Genomic DNA, 11,346 nt, shown 5'->3' on the forward strand with positions numbered 1-11,346 from the left:
GAACATATCTCTGTCCGCCTGGGCAATGGACAGCTGGTTCTCCACAGCCCACTCTAGCTTTTCCTGTCCTTTGATGAGGTGGTCGATTAGGGTCTCCATCTTGTTCTCGCAGATGGTTGGTGGAGGGGATCCCACTTCTGACACCACTTGTCCCAGGGGCTCTGAAGTACTAGGAGGGTCGACCACCGGTGTGGGGGTTGCGGGCTCAAAGAGAAACACGGGGGCTTTAATTAAGGGTTTCAAGGAAGGTTTTATTGCGATATATGTTTTCTTCATGAACACCGAAATAAGTCTCTAGTCTTTGGATAGATGTAACTGTCGTGGTGCCTTCTAGTCGTGGAAGTCCTCGTCGTGATCCGTCTCAGCTCGAGGTTCCCACGAGGTACCAAAAAGAAAGGAAATGAGAAGGCGGATTACTGCCTGCACTCTGGGATTATCACCAAGGACCGGGAGTGAGGGAAATGAACCCTGGTGAAGTGCTCAACTTACAAACGGGCGTGCTAGAGGGTGCTTGTGCTCAGGACGGGTTGCCTTTGCGGGGAGTTTCACACAGGGGGCTGTCTCCGCCTCCCAACCCAACCCGCGACCCGGCCCCGTACCTCTCTTAGCCACGCTCCTCCCGTGGGCGCGTGGCAGGGCGAAGCGTCCGACCGTTGGCCTCCCGGCTTGTCGTTCACGTCTGCTTCTCTTCCTCGTTCTCGCTCCGTACTGCCCTCCGCCTCGATATCCTCCGCCAGGGAAACGCCGTTCGTCTTCGATCCGGAGCTTCCGGCTTTTGACGTCACTGGGGGCGTGGTTCCGCTGTCACCACATTCGGCCTTAAAGGAGCCGTACACGTTTACCCCAGTGGGCCACTCAGTCTCGGTGTCTCCGTCTTCCTCGTGCCAGGTATCAGTCTGCGGCTGTGGAGACAAGGCGCAGGGTGAAAGTGGGGTGGCGCACCACCAGTCATTAGAGTTAAGGGTCTCGGGCAAGTCAGACCCGTGACATACAGTAAACCTATGCAGGTCAAGGAGGTGTACGACAGAGCGGCCTTGCTGAGTGATGGGAATGTGTGGTCCCAAGACCGCATGGCCAGATGCAACAAAGTCTTACGATGGCATCAAGGTGGAGCAGAACTGGAGGACATGGAGGAATCTAACGAGTAGCAGCAACAACCCGGTGTAGAGTTGCAAGAGAGGATAGGCGAGCAGGACGGGGATAGAAACCCTGACGGCAGCCAAGAAGCTGCAATGGAAATGGAAGTGAGGAGAACTGATGGAAGCGCGGCGACGCTGAGAGAGGGGAGGATTGGCACAGAGACCCAGGAGAGGGGGGCGTCGTCCACCCCAGCAAAGGTAACCCGAAGAGGAAGAACCGTGATGAGACCTGCAAGGTTTCGAGACTTTGACATGGACAGCGGACTGTAAGTTAAATGTTCTTTGTTTGGAAAAAAGGGAGATATGTAGTGTCGCGCACTAGTTTCACGTCACGCCATGACGTGACGTGCGGGCGGCCATCTTGGCTGCTGCGCGCGCACCTCGCATTAGAGGCGCGAAAGCCGGCACCGAAGGACAGATCGGCTCGCGCTCTTTAGGGAAACAGTTTAAATAAATAGCGTTACAACCTCACATGGCTGCAGAGTCTTATTGAACAGACTAGCAAGTTACAAAAATCAGTCACGACTCAGCCGTTTCCCTATTAGTTAAATATTTGTCGAGTTTGCAGCTTTATCAAGTGTTTAGAAACAGGAAAGTGCTTAGTTGGGTACAGTCCGGAACCACTCCCATATAGCGCCTTGTCATCCCGACCCATTCTTGCCTTCGATAGCTCAGTTGGTAGAGCGGAGGACTGTAGTGGAGTGTCTGTCATCCTTAGGTCGCTGGTTCAAATCCGGCTCGAAGGACTTTTGCAAACTCTACACTTTTTTCCTCTGCTTTACAATAGAAAGCGCCTCTTTCTCAGACCCTCACACACCTGGGCTTTTCCTGCCTCCTCTCTTCAACTTTACAGCCCAGCTCTCTCCTCATGCTGAAGGGAGGGTCTCCCCCAGGCCCGGCTCCAGGAATTTTTAATTGGGTGGGCCAAGGACGCATTTGGGTGGGCCACTGCGGGCTCGATTTGTCGCATATATGTCTAGGCAGGCCTGCTTCAGGGCCCTCCTTAACCTCTTCTCAGTCTTTCAAGGCCCAGTAAAACTCACTCTTTTCCAAATCTCTTTTTAATGTTATCACTCACAAAAAGTGTTTTTTCTATGTAATGATCCTTTGATGGGAAGAGGAGGTTTCTGAGGTGGGAGTATCAGGCAAGTGACACTTCTCGGGCTCCCTCTGTGTGAGCCTTCAGGGAGAATCCCTCTTCATTACTACCTCCACCTGACCACGGACTCTTCCACGTACTCCCTTACAAGCTTGATTAGCCACTATTCCTCTCCAGTGCACCTTATCTCACAGATGACCTTGGGCCCCACCCCATGTCAGGCACCATCTCCCGGTAAAAACATTAGTAAAATCACCTTCATACTTAAAACATTGATAGAGCAATAAATATAATTAGCACGCACTTTAAAGTATGTTCCACAGTGGCCTTTATGGCCCGACTGTTAATTAAATAAACAAAAACAGAAAGGCCATGACAGGGCCGGCTTCAGCGCTGATGCAAAAGTCTTTTTTGGCGCTGCACCAAAAACCTCTTTCTCCATAAATACCTTTACTACCACCTTCCAACAGTGTACCTCATCCATCCATGCCCCCCCCTATTGACCTCTTCCTCGGATTCCCTCACTGCCACACGCCAAAAGTGCCCCTCATCTCCCCATAGCCCCTCCCCATTATGACCTCCTCCTCGGATTCCCTCACTGCCACCCTCCCCCAGTGCCCTTCGTCTCTCTGTAGCCCCTCCCCCTCATGACCTCCTCATCAGACTCCCTCAATACCACCATCCACCGGTGCCCCTCATCTCTCCCTAGCTCCCCCTCCACCCCATGACCTCCTCTTCGGATTCCCTCACTGCCACGGTCCACCAGCGCCCCTCATCTCTCTGTAGCCCATCCCACTCATGACATCCTCCTTAGACTCCCTCACTACCACCCTCTACCAGTGCCCCTCATCTCTCTCTAGCTTCCCCCTCCACCCCATGACCTCTTCCTCGGATTCCCTCACTGTCATCCTCCAACAGTGTCCCTCATCGCTCCATAGCCCCTCCCACTACCTCCTCCTCGGATTCCCTCACTGGCACCCTCCACCAGCGCCCCTCATGTTCTGGTGGGTAGTATATTTTAAGAGGGTTTGGTCTGGGGAAACACAACTTTAGGATTTAAAGAGTATTCCATGGGGGTCAGCTTTACTGATAAAAATGTATATCTGCCCAAACATACTCATTTTAGCAGCATTAGAATAATGAAAAGACTAGGGAAGTTCTAACTATATAAAAAAAAAAAGCGAAGTTCTAATTATACCATTCATGTTTGTTTGCAGCTCTTTGGTGGTAGTTCATTGTTCACTGCCTTTTGTTAGGATTGTAACTTCTGAAGTAACACAAGGATCTCTGTGACAAATGCAGTAACCCACTGAGCTATCCACATAAAATACAGTGCGTCTGCATTTAAAAAATACTAACAGACAAACGATTGCTCTAAAGCAGGATCATTAATCACCAACTTTATTTGGGCATTGCCATTTTGTATTGTTTTATTGTTGACCAGCATCGGCTATGATGAAATGATAAAAACTGTTTAAATGAAGCACATACGAAGTATGTGTCCTGCTGGGCCTGTGCAGATTTTAAAAAGAATTTTTTTTGTAACACACTCTCTTACCTACTCCATTAGTCATACTTTGTGTCACAGCCTTATGTGATAAGCAGCTGCAGGGGTCAGGGGGTGACTGGGAATAAACCGACCACTTTTCCCCTGCGCTGCATAGAAAAAGAAAATCAACGCAGCAGGACAGTAGGCAAAGGTTACCAAAGGTTACCGTTGTCAAAGAAAGGATTTGTCCCCTTTCACCATGCAGAGATGAAGGGGTGAAAAAAGTAAACAAAGCCTAGTTAACATGTTAATGGTCTTTTAAAGACCTGTTAAGTACTTTGGTGCGGCTGCTATAATCTTAAACTGTCTGTGTGCGCCCGGGAAGCTGTCTCCCCGGGCTGACACACACGACCTGCGCGTTGCGCCTGCCTTCAAGCCCTCACTGCGAGGGCCAAGGCTCCTGTTTGGGTGGGCCAGGCTCATCTTTGGGTGGGCCGGGCCCACCACCCGCTAGAACCGGGCCTGGTCTCCCCCCCTGTGTGCAGCTCCCGCTGCAATCCCCCCTCATCAGACAGAGCCGGGGGCCCCTGGGCTGAAGAGCCAGGGCCGGGCCCCTTCTGAAGCAGCCCTGGGAGCTGGTTGTGGTGACTGTGGCAGCAGGTGATGCTGCTGAGAGCGTCTGCTGGGAGGTGAGAGGGTTGCTGAGGAGTGAGGGGGGGGGTGCAGGCGCAACACCCATTGGGCTCACGGGGCTTCAGCCCCCCCCCCCTCCTTGTGTCCGTCAGCCCGGGCAGAGACAGCTTCGCATCTACTTAACAGGTCTTTAAAAGCAGGGGCGGCTGGTGACATTTGAAAGTGGTGGGGCGTAAACTAATTTGCATATTGCACCGCAGCGAGCGCAGCGAGCGAGCGAGCCCGAACCACCTTGCATCCATCCATACATCATTCATGCATCCATCCACCCATCCATCCTGCATCCATCATTCATTCATCCACCCATCCACCCATCCATCCATCCATCATTCATTCATGCATCCATCCATCCACCCACCCATCCATCCACCCATCCATCCATCCATTCCTGCATCCATTCCTGCATCCATTCATGCATCCACCCATCCATCCATCCTGCATCCATCATTCATTCATGCACCCATCCATCCACCCTGCATCCATCCTGCATCCATCATTCATTCATCCACCCATCCTGCATCCATCATTCATTCATGCATCCACCCATCCATTCATCCACCCATCATTCATCCTGCATCCATTCATGTGTCCACCCATCCTGCATCCATCATTCATTCATGCACCCATCATTCATTCATGCACCCATCATTCATTCATGCACCCATCCATCCATCCTGCATCCATCATTCATTCATGCACCCATCCATCCATCCACCCATCCATCCTGCATCCATCATCCATCATCCATCCACCCATCCAGCATCCATCATTCATTCATGCATCCATCCATCCATCCACCCATCCATCATCCATCCTGCATCCATTCCTGCATCCACCCATCCATCCATCATGCATTCATGCACCCATCCATCCACCCTGCATCCATCCTGCATCCATCATTCATTCATCCACCCATCCTGCATCCATCCTGCATCCATCATTCATTCATCCATTCATCCACCCATCATTCATCCATCCATCCACCCATCCTGCATCCATCATTCATTCATGCACCCATCCATCCACCCTGCATCCATCCTGCATCCATCTACCCATCCACCCATCCTGCATCCATCCTGCATCCATCATTCATTCATGCATCCACCCATCCATTCATCCACCCATCATTCATCCTGCATCCATTCATGCATCCACCCATCCTGCATCCATCATTCATGTATTTTTATGACCATATAACTTGCACACAGCTTGTCAGTGTTTAATACCAGTCTCGAACCTTGTACTCCAGCACCAATGATACATGATTAATATTAATTGTTTTTAAAAACATGTATTTATTCGACACCAATTTCACACCTTAGTCGGAACATCATTTTTATTTGTTTTTTAAAATATCTATTTATTTAACACCAAAGTAAGTCATGTATACATTTTTATGGTTCGATAAGAGGCTCGAACCTGGTTTCCCAGCACCGTGCTATCCGTCAGGGGTTATGTAACTGGGCTATGTAGTGACCAGCCAATCCTGCGCCAGGATTGGCTGGGGGGGGCACCATGACTCCTCGCCCAGTCGCCCTGTGTAACCCCGGGGGCTGCGGCCCGCCCCCTGGTCCTCTCTCTAAGGGGGAATTCACAAGAAAACGATCTGCGCATGCGCGGGCATGTTTGTGCCCAAAAATACACTTGCGCAGCTGCAGCAGCCCGATCCTCTTCCCCCCCCCCCTTGCGCACTCCGGGAAGGTCGGGTGTCTCCCGGTTTCCCGACCGGCAGATAGCGCGATTTTTAAAAATAATTGTGTTTGGCTTCTAGTGAGGACGTGGTGGGTCCATGGGGCTTAGTGGGGCTTCGCCCCTACGCCCCAATGGACGCACCGCGCCTGTTTAAAAGACCATTTACTTGCAAATGAGGCTTTTGTTGTGTGCCTACCCCTTCGTACAGCCACTCTGTCTAAGGTGGAAGAATTAGCCCCTCCCCCCGAAATTTGGCTCTAGTTGCCCGCCTGATGCACGCTACAGAGGTTGAGAAGCTGCAGAAATTATAGCTCTTTCACATTAAGGAGTGAAGATGGTAGCAAGAGTCAAATACCGAGGTGTATAAAGGGCTCACTTAAGGAGCTCACAGAAGGTACGAGCAATGAAAGGCACAACAACCTTAACATCCTTCTGCTCTCTTGGGCGAAGATTAGTGATGTCACTTTGTATATTTTGTCCCATGCTCTGATTGGATCAAAGTTTTTTCGATTTGGTCGGGCAGCCATTCAGAACTCGCGTCGCGACTTAACTAGTTCTTTTCCGTGGCAGTGCAAGTGCACAGGGCGGTGTGGCGGGAAATACAACTGTTTGCGCACAATATTATAAATCTCAACTGGAAAGAACGACTGTTCCGCAGACACAATAAATGTGTTATTTATTTTTCAGAACCGTGGCCATGCACCAGTATCTCAGATGCCATGTTCTTTTGCCCAGTTTCAATGGAATAAGTCACTAGCAACTGCATCCGTGACAGCCATTATGTCCGTGCCTTCGAGACCACGCTAGTAAAGGTGCTTTTTCAAAAATTCACTAGCATTTGTTGTTCCATGAAAATAGTGGGCCTTTGGCAAATCGACAGTTATCTGTTTTACTGTTAAAAACAGACCTCTCGAGAAACTCTGAATGGCCCACTTTTAAATAAAAAATACTGGCGGTAAATTCCTAGTATGTAATTTAATTCAAATGCTTTGCTGTTTGCGTAACGAAGTTTATAGATCAGTTTATTTTTCGTATAATGTTTATAGATCATTGTAATGTTTTTATTATTGGTTGAAAAAAGTCATATCCATTATCGAGCCAGCCAGGACTCGAACCTGGAATCTTCTGCTCCGTAGGCAGACGCGTTATCCATTGCGCCACTGGCCCGCAGATGATAGTTTAAGATAGGGGTACAAATACAGAGCTACAAATCCCAGGGTATCAGTAGAGAGTGATACTGAGAAGTTTGGAGTGTTAGCATGAGCATGTAATTCAAAGCCAAACGGGGAACGCTACAGTAGCAAAGGGTGAACTCCCAGAATGTAGGAGTCATGGGGAGAGTGGATAGCTTTAACAACCTTCTGCATGGAAGAGCGACCAGTGGGGAGACTGGTACAATTTGGACAGCGTTTATGTCGACTGCTCTGATTGGATTAGGATTAGATTAGGCTAAACAGCCTATCAGCACTGAGCTCTTAAATGGCACTTTTCCTTATAAAAGTTCACATGCAAAAGATGGAGTGAAGTGTTGCAATTAAACTTTTTAGAGCAGAGGCTAGATGCGTGGCTTGGATGGCAACGTAGGCAGACGCCTAAATCCAAGAGCTCCGCAACCCTGTAACAAACAACGGCGAGTTAAACAGCGAAACTGCCCGGAATCCCTACAAACAAGCATTTACAATGCAATGGTCTCGGCATTATTAAAGATAGAGCTATTGGCATTGCTCATGATTTTTTTTTATCATAAATAAATGGCATTGTCATTTACAATGCCAATAGTTTAATTGTTAAATAAATGGCATTGTCATTTACAATGCCAATAGTTTAATCGTTAAATAAATGGCGTTGTCATTTACAATGCCAATAGCTTAATCGCTCGCAAATGCATGACCTATTGCATTTACACCCACACAGAGCCACACACACAAAGCCACCCACACACACATAAAGAGCCACCCACACAGAGTCATTCACATAGAGCCACCTTCACAGCCACCCTCACACAGACAGAGCCATCCACACAGAGCCACCTACCAAAAATCTATCCACACAGAGCCACACACACACACACACATCCACACACAGAGAGCCACACAGACAGAGCCACTCAGACAGAGCCACACACAGACGGAGCCACACACAGACAGAGCCACACACAGACAGCGCCACACACAGACAGCGCCACACACAGACAGCGCCACACACAGACAGCGCCACACACAGACAGCGCCACACACAGACAGCGCCACACACAGACAGCGCCACACACAGACAGCGCCACACACAGACAGCCACACACAGACAGCCACACACTGACAGAGACACACACAGACAGAGACACACACAGACAGAGACACACACAGACAGAGACACACACAGACGCACAAATGCAAATTACATCCATGCTGGAGGCCCTCGAAGCACAGCATGTCAGGCCCTTTTGTCTGAGAATTTCCTATGAAACCCCATGATGGTAAGGTGTTACTTACTGTTCTTTTATTCTTAGGCGCTAGCCTGTAGGGACTGTCTGCTCGGGCCTAGATCTCACCCAGGGAGTGGACACTTCCCATGAGTCGGGTCATTGGAGGGAGAGCTGCCTCCAGCAGGGGGCCCGGGGTCCCAAGAGCCTTCCTTCCTTCTGGCCCGCAAGGGAATGCTTGTATATGTGTATTACAGATTGCATCTCGATGTGTATGCTGACTTGCTGAGGTCAGATAAGAGTAATGCAATGAAACCAACAATGTTATCTCTAAAATAATTGGTCATCTGCAACTACCTCAGCGGGCATTGATGATCAGGGGCCCATCCAAGGGATGAGCAGCACCTAGCAGTATGTGTATATTAGTTTACTCCCTCTGGTATGTGTGGTACTGGGTATTGGTTATTGTAACACTAGCTATCATTATCGGCTGCCCATAGAGAGCCTTCGCATTTGAGCCACGGCCGGATCTCAACAGGGCACTCGGTTACTTGAGGGACAGTTGTTGATCTGGGCTGAGCAACCAACCAACCTGTGATCTGAACATTCCAGTTGTATCGATCAGCTGCCGACAGGCTTCTGGGGTCCTAGACCTGAATGGATCGGGTACAGCTGCATTACAAAATGCACATTTCATTCACCCACCTGCATAGGATCCGCTCACGGTGCCATGGGTCACTGTAGAGGAGGCACTGTTTGTGAAAGTGTATATCGAAAACACGGTATTAAAAAAAGATGAGAGCAGTCTAAATAACATTGTAAAAAATGGGAATCTGGGGTCTCCCAACCAGACATAATGTCATGTTGAATAATGTAGTGCCTCCGAGACAGTGAGTCGCGATATAGCGACATATAACCACATAAAAGGAGATCAAACCTGAGTGTTGAACTGAACTGCACATCAGTATGTGCATTTCTGAAATGTAAACCCTGGGAAGATTGCTGGAGCAATCCAAGAACACTACCCAATATTCACAATGCGTCTGCTTGAACTGCACAGAACCGTACCCAGCTGAGACACTGCTTTAACATGGACTGTTCTCATTCTTCACTGGGAAGGCATGATCAGGCGGTGGTGACATCTTGCCGGCGAGATTCGCGCATGCGTGTGTGCATTTCCTCTCTAATTGACTTTAGAAGAGGAACGGTTGACGCAAACTGAATTCCCAAGTTTGTGTGTGTTTTTAAAGTTTACAAATATGGTTTGACGCGGCACCGATGCTATTCCATACACAAAAAAATGTAGAAAGAGCGCTGCTTTATATGGTTAGCCAGTGTTTCTGAAAAGCTTCGCGGTGTGCGCTGCTGGAGAGAAGGTTGAAGCAGGGCCACAGGGAGAATGTTCGAGTAAGTAAGTAAGTAAATATTTATTGCATATGGTTAGTTAAAACCTTTACAAAATTGTGTACAATACCAGAAATCAAAACCAATTTACAAAATACAGCGGCAATTAGACAATCTCATACTAAAAACAACCTCAGCTCAGATTGGGGAGAATATGCATCAAACAATATGAGAAAAGATATATTAAAAATACAAGTAATGCACGGCGAAAGGTCGGTTTGGTCCCGGAACATTAACCCAAAAGATAAAGAGAACAACCTACAATCTTGGGCGTGGTTATCAGAAGCATTAAACAGCAAAAAAATGGATAATCCACAACAACATCAGGTTTAGCAAAGGTCTGAAGCTTTCGTCATGGAATCTGGCCGGGAAAACCACCAACAAAATGAAAGATGCAACGAAAGATTATCCAGATATTCTTGCTCTGCAGGAAACATGGTTAACCACCCCCTTCACACAAAAAGGATATTATGTTTATGAAATCTCAGCAAAAAAATACAAAAGGGGTCATGCCAAAGGAGGTATGGCAATCCTGCTGAAAGAAGATTATTCTTGGTCGCAAGAAATAATTGATACATATTCACACAACCTACAATGTATCAAAGTACAATTTAAATTACAATCATCAGATATTCATAAGAAAATACTACTTTTCAATATCTACGCTCCACCAAGTAAAAAATACGACCCTTTATTTGATCATCTACTAGAGACCATAACGAACATCCTTGAAGATCAACATCATCTATCATATATCATTATGGGCGACTTAAACGCTAAAATATCAAATAGTGAAATAAAGAAATGGTCTATATTATTTAAGGAGGAATCACTGGAAATATCACTCCCGCAATTTCCAAAAGGAGTAAAGTCGGATAAAAGAGGAAGCTCATTATTATCATTCCTTCCAAGCATAAATGGGACAATATTAAATGGAAACATCAATGGAGATAAGCCAGCTTCATTTACTAGGCAGGGAAATGGAGTCCCTTCTATTCTTGATTACTTCATATGCGGGAATGAAGTAAAAGAACAAATTACCCAACTGTCTATTAAATTTAAAGAGGAAAGTGATCATGCACTCCTACGTTTAACAACACTCTGGACGCCACAAACTACTTTCCAGAATGAACCAATATTCTATAAACCCAAAATGGAAGTAAACACAGTCCAGCGTCGGATCTATTGGGGTGCGGAAAATTTTGATTATTTGAATGTATTAATAACACAAACTCAATTGTTAACTGCCACTTACTCCGATGACCCCATAAAGAATTATGAAACTGTATTGAACGAACTTAAACACGCAATACAAAGTAAATCAAAACAGGACAGACTAACACAAAGGAAAAGTGCCAGCAAGAACACAAATTGCAATCAAACAACTATAAAAAAAACTCAATAGGTTGAT

The 11,346-nt window shown here is 47.4% G+C and overlaps 2 non-coding genes across 2 annotated transcripts; one reads left to right on the forward strand and one right to left on the reverse strand.

Annotated features, from left to right (window-relative positions):
- Nucleotides 1-1,799: 1,799 nt before the first annotated feature.
- Nucleotides 1,800-1,885, forward strand: TRNAY-GUA (transfer RNA tyrosine (anticodon GUA)). The gene is given in 2 exon segments: nt 1,800-1,836; nt 1,850-1,885. It is a non-coding gene; the product is annotated as a tRNA-Tyr (tRNA).
- A 5,321-nt stretch (nt 1,886-7,206) lies between these two features.
- Nucleotides 7,207-7,279, reverse strand: TRNAR-ACG (transfer RNA arginine (anticodon ACG)). The gene has a single exon. It is a non-coding gene; the product is annotated as a tRNA-Arg (tRNA).
- Nucleotides 7,280-11,346: the final 4,067 nt, after the last annotated feature.

This window comes from Lissotriton helveticus, chromosome 1_2 (assembly GCF_964261635.1).
Source record: "Lissotriton helveticus chromosome 1_2, aLisHel1.1, whole genome shotgun sequence".
NCBI lineage: Eukaryota > Metazoa > Chordata > Amphibia > Caudata > Salamandridae > Lissotriton > Lissotriton helveticus.